Source organism: Lutra lutra, chromosome 8 (genome assembly GCF_902655055.1).
Source record: "Lutra lutra chromosome 8, mLutLut1.2, whole genome shotgun sequence".
Classification (NCBI taxonomy): Eukaryota; Metazoa; Chordata; class Mammalia; order Carnivora; family Mustelidae; genus Lutra; species Lutra lutra.
This window is the reverse complement of record NC_062285.1, coordinates 85,638,300-85,644,353: the sequence shown is the minus strand read 5'-3', so window position 1 is coordinate 85,644,353 and position 6,054 is coordinate 85,638,300.

Sequence of the window (6,054 nt, the reverse complement as noted above, 5' to 3'; positions counted from 1 at the left end):
TGAACATTTATCCATTTATATGTCAACAAACTGGATGACCCAGAAGAAACAGATAAATTCCTAAAACATACCTACTAAGACTGAATCATGAAGAAATAATAAAATTGCAATAGACATATTAGGAGCAAGGAGATTGAATCAGTATTCAAAAACCTCCCAGCAAAAAGCCTACTACCAGATGGCTTCACTTGTGAGTTATACCAAATTTTTTTTTGAATGAATACTTTTTTTTTAAGATTTTATTTATTTATTTGACAGAGAGAGAGAGAGAGAGAGAGAGAGATCACAAGCAGTCAGACAGGCAAGCAGAGAGAGAGGGGGAAACAGGCTTCCCACTGAGCAGAGAGCCCAATGCAGGGCTCGATCCCAGGACCCTGAGATCATGACCTGAGCTGAAGGCAGAGGCTTTAACCCACTGAACCACCCAGGTGCCCCCCAAATATTTAAGTAAGAATTAACATGAATCCCTTTCAAAATCATTCAAGGGGCGCCTGGGTGGCTCAGTGGGTTAAGCCTCTGCCTTTGGCTCAGGTCATGATCTCAGAGTCCTGGGATCAAGCCCTGCATCAGGTTCTCTGCTCAGCGGGGAGCCTGCTTCCCCCTCTCTGCCTGCCTCTCTGCCTACTTGTGATCTCTCTCTCTGTGTCAAATAAATAAATAAAATCTTTTAAAAAAAGTTGCAAAGATACAAACTAATGAAAAGATATTTCATAATCACTGATTGGAAAAATTAATATGGTTAAAATGTCCATACTACCCAAAACCATCTGTAGATTCAATGTAATCGCTATCAAATTTCCAATGGCATTTTTCATAGAAATAGAAAAAAAAATCCTAAAATTCGTATGTAATCACAAAAGACCCCCAATACAGGTAACAGTCTTGAGAAATAAGAACAAAGCTGGAGGCACTCAACTTCCTGATTTCAAACTATACTACAAAGCTATGGTAATCGAAACAGTATGGTACTAGCATGAAAACAGGCATATAAATCAATGGAACAAAATCAAAAGCCCAGAAATAAACCTTTGTATATAGTGCCAACTAATACTTGATGAGGGAGCTGAGAATAGACAATAAGGGAAAGACAGATAATTCAGTAAATGATGTTGGGAAAACTGAGTAATCATATGCAGAATAATGAAATTAATTTGAGATGGTTTAAAGACTTAAACATGAGAACTAAGTGATAAAACTTTAAAAAAAAAAAAAAAACAGGGATACCTGGATGGCTCATTCAGTTAAGCATCTGCCTTTGGCTCAGGCCATGATCCCAAAGTCCTGGGATATAGCCCCAAGCTCAGTTCCTACTCAGCGGGAAGTCTGCTTCTCTCTCCCCACCGTCCCCCCCCACACACAATTTCTCTCTCTCAAATAAATAAATAAAATCTTAAAAAAAAAAATACCGGAAAAAAGAAGGACAAAGCTCCTGGACTTTGGTCTTGGCAATGATTTTTGGGATATGACACCAAAGGCACAAGCAATAAAAGCAAAAATCAGTATGTGAGACTACATCAAACTAAAACACATCAGCACAGCAAAAGAAATAACAAAATGAAAAAGCAAGCTATGGAATGGGAGACATATTTGCAAACCATATATCAGATAAGGAGTTAATACTTCAAATATATAAAGAACTCATAAATTCAACAGAAAAAATCAACCCAATTTAAAAATCAGCAGAGGAACTGAATAAACATTTTCTCAAAGAAGGAATACAATGGCCAACAGGTACATGAAAAGGTACTCGACATCACTAATCACCAAGAAAATGTAAATCAAGACCATAAGATATTATTTCCCAAATCTGTTAGAATTTGGGATGCCTGAGTGGCTCAGTCTGTTAAGTGCCTGCTTTCAGGTCAGGTCATGATCCAAGGGTCCTGGGATTAAGCCCCACAATGGGCTCCCTGCTCAGCAGAAAGCCTGCTTCTCCCTTTCCTTCTGCTACTCTCCCTGCTTGTGCATGCACTTGCTCTCTCTCTCTCTGTCAAATAAATAAAATCTTGAAAAAAAAGATGTCAGAATGGCTATCATCAAAAAGAGAAAAAAAATACAAAGTGTTTGCGTGGATGTGGAAGAAATGGAACATTTATGCCTTGTTGATGGAAATGTAAATTGGTATAGCCACTATGGAAAACAGTATGGAGTTTTCCAAAAGAAAAAAAAAAAATTGAGCTAGTCTATGATCCAGTAAGCCCATGTCTGAGTATATATTCAAGGAAAATGAAATAAGTATTTTGAAGAGATATCTGTACTCCCATATTCATTGTAGCATTATTTCAATGGCCAAGATATGGAACCAACCAAAGTGTTCATCCATGGATCAATGGATAAACAAAATGTGATATGTATGTAATGCGGTAGATATGTATAATGGAATATTATTCAGCCATAAAAAATGAAATCTTGCATTTTGTAACAACACGAATGGAATTCGAGGGCATTATGCTAACTAAGTCAGGCAGAGAAAGATACTCCATGATCTCACTTATATGTGGAATCTAAATTTAACAAAGCAAAACAAGCTGATACTGAGAACAGATTGGTGGTGTTCGAAGATGGTGACGGGGAGAGTGAGGAAAGGGGGGAGAGAGCAAAATGGGGTCAAAAGGTACAAAATTCCACTTCTAAAATAAATAAGGCATGGGGATGTGATGTACAGTATGGCAACTATAGTTAATAATACTGTACTACATATTCAAAAGTGATCATTTTGCAATACATACAAATATTGAAGCATTATATTATATATCTGAAACTATTGTATGTCAGTTATACCTCAATTTTTAAAAATTAACAGCTTGAGGGGTGCCTGGGTGGCTTAGTCATTAAGCATCTGCCTTTGGCTCAGGTCATGATCCTGGGGTGCTGGGATCAAGCCCCACATGGGGCTCTCTGCTCAGCAAGAAGTCTGCTTCTTCCTCTTCCTCTGTCTGCTTGTGTTCTGGCTCTTACTATCACTCTCTGTATCAAATAAATAAAATCTTTTTAAAAATTAACAGCTTGAAATATCACAAATTTGTTATCCCACAGTTTCTATGTGTTAGGAGTCCAGCATGTTTTAACTGGGACTTCTGGTCACTATTTTAAAGGCTGAAATCAGGGATGCCTGGGTGGCTCAGTTGGTTAGGCCGCTGCCTTCGGCTCGGGTCATGATCCCAGGGTCCTAGGATCCAGTCCCACATCCGGCTCCTTGCTCAGCGGGGAGCCTGCTTCTCTCTCTGCCTCTGCCTGCCGCTCTGCCTGCTTGTGTTCTCCCTCTCTCTCTCTCTGACAAATGAATAAATAAAATCTTAAAAAAAAAAATCTGTAAAGGCTGAAATCAGGTTGTGGGCCCACTGTTTACTCATCTGGAAGCTGAACTAGAGACATATCTGTATCAAGTCTCCCTCAAGAACTTTATTAATATTATTCCCCCCTCCCTAATCCACACTGTCGCTCTGTCATTAATTAGATTTTTCTATATATGGACTATTATTTTGTTCCTTTTTTTCTATTTTTATCCGGTGCCATTGCCACAGTGGTTTTTTTTTTTTTAAGATTTTATTTATTTGTCAGAGAGAGAGAGAGAGCACATGCAGGGAGAACAGCAGGCAGAGGAAGAAGCAGGCTCTTCACTGAGCAAGGAGCCCAATGCAGCACTCGATCCCAGGACCCTGGGATCTTGACCTGAGTGGAAGGCAGACACTTAACCACCAGGTGTCCTGCCATAATGTTTACTACACTTCAAATTGAAAAAAAATATTCATGATATCTAAAGAAGTCTTCTCCCTTGTTTTTCTTCATTTTTTAAAAGATTGTATTTATTTTAGAGAGAGAGAGAAAAAAAGTGTGCAAGGGAGAGGGGAGGTGCAGAGGAAGGAGGAGAGAATCTCAAGCCGACTCTGTCATGCTGAACACAGAGCCTGTCTCAGGGCTTGATCTCATGACCCTGAGATCATGACCTGAGCTGAAACCAAGGGTTGGATGATTAACGGACTAAGCCACCCAGGTGCCAGTTTTTCTTCTTTTAGAGTGTGTCAACTAGTTTTTGGTCTTTTGCTATTCTATTAGCATTAGTATGTAGAGGTTCATTTTAAACAATTGGGACTATTATTTGGAATTCTATTGAATCTGTCTATCAATTTGGAAATGTATTAGTTTTCAAGGGTTGCCATAACAAAATACCATAGACTGGGTGGCTAAAACAACAGAAATTTATCTTTTTCATTGTTCTGGAGGATAGAAGTCCAAGATCAAGGTGTTACAGGTTTGGTTTCTTCTGGGCCTCTCTCCTTGGCTTGCAGATGGCTGCCTGCTCCTATGTGGTCATCCATTGGTCTGTGTTGTCTGTATACTCATCTAATAAAGTCACCTGTTACATTGGAATAGAGCTCACCCATATCTCATTTTATCTTCTTTACCCCTTTCAAGGCCCTACCTCCAAATCTCCAAATATAGTCATGTTCTGTTGTTAGACTTGAAGGTATGAATTTGAGAGAGAGGCATAATTTAGTTTGTAATAGGGGAGCACTGACATTTTCCCAATATTGAATCTTCCAATTCATAAACACAATGTATCCATCTATTTATTTTTATATTCTTTAATGCTTTTCAGTAAAATTTATCTTTCCCCATAGAGGTCTTAAAAATTTTGTTGAATATTCTCAATTTACTTCATCAGATCCTTATTCCTTCATTTTGCACTATGTTTCGTGTCTTAGAGTGTTGACATTTATGGACTCCATCAAAAGGTTTCCTTGTCTCCTGACTTCTGAATAGGTTTAGCTAGTGAGAAGCATGGACAGGAGATCTGAGTATTTATTCCCTCACTGCTTGTCTATTACTGAACTCACCATGGTTGGATGCAGCTGTGTTCCTCTCCTGAGTCTTGCAGTTCTAGCCTTCTCTTGCCGTCATAGCTCTGGGAATTCAGGTTCAGATAACAGCTCCCTATCAATTAATTGCCCACTCAAATTTATGGTTAGAACCCCATCTTCTCCCTGGGTTTCACCATTCCTTGTTGCTTACTTTTTTTTCCCTTCTTTTTTTGAGAGTGAGAGAGAATGAACACATAAGGGATAAAGGAGGGGAGGGAGAGGGGGAACCTTACGCAAGCTCCAAAATCAGTGTGGAGCTCCACACTGGGCTTGTTCTCAAGACACTGAAGTCATGACATGAGCCGAAATCAAGAGTCAGAGGCTTAAGTGACTCAGCCACCAGGTGTTCCCTTATTGGTTACTTTTGATCCTGAGTATATCTTAGTAAACTGATCCATTCATTAACCTCTCCTCAATTTCTACATTTCAGTGTGCCACATTTTTTTTTTGCTGGGAAACATACTTTAATTTCAGATTTAATTTCAAGTACTTTTTATGTCCTGATGCTATTTTATACGGCACATTTTTTTAAAATATTTTATTTATTTATTTGACAGACAGAGATCACAAGTAGGCAGAGAGGCAGGCAGAGAGAGAGGAGGAAGCAGGCTCCCTGTTGAGCAGAGAGCCCGATGCGGGGCTCGATCCCAGAACCCTGGGATCATGACCTGAGCCGAAGGCAGTGGCATTAACCCACTGAGCCACCCAGGCGCCCCTATACGGCACATTTTAAAATTACATTTTGTTTGTTGCTAGTTATAGAAATGCAATCAGTTTTGCAATACTTTTTTTTTAAATCCAGCAACTTTGCAAAAACTTTCATTACTTCCAAAAATATATGTTAGATCTTTAAAACATTTTTCTTTATATATAATTTCCATAAATAATCTTTAAATCATTATAGATTTATAACTTCCTTTGCAACACTTATGCCTTCTTGGGTTTTCTAAACATCTGATAAAAAGAATACTATGTTGGAATGATATTACACTAATTGCATTAATCTGTCCTCTAATATTAAACTCCCCTTGAAGTCCACACCATTGATCAGGATACATAATACTCTCAAAAATCAGAATCCAAATGAGGAGGAAGTACACTTTTTCAAAACCAGTTTTTCCCTCTATTTTCTTTTTTTTAAATTGAAGTATCATTGACGTACAATGTTATATTAGCTTCAGGTGTACAACAT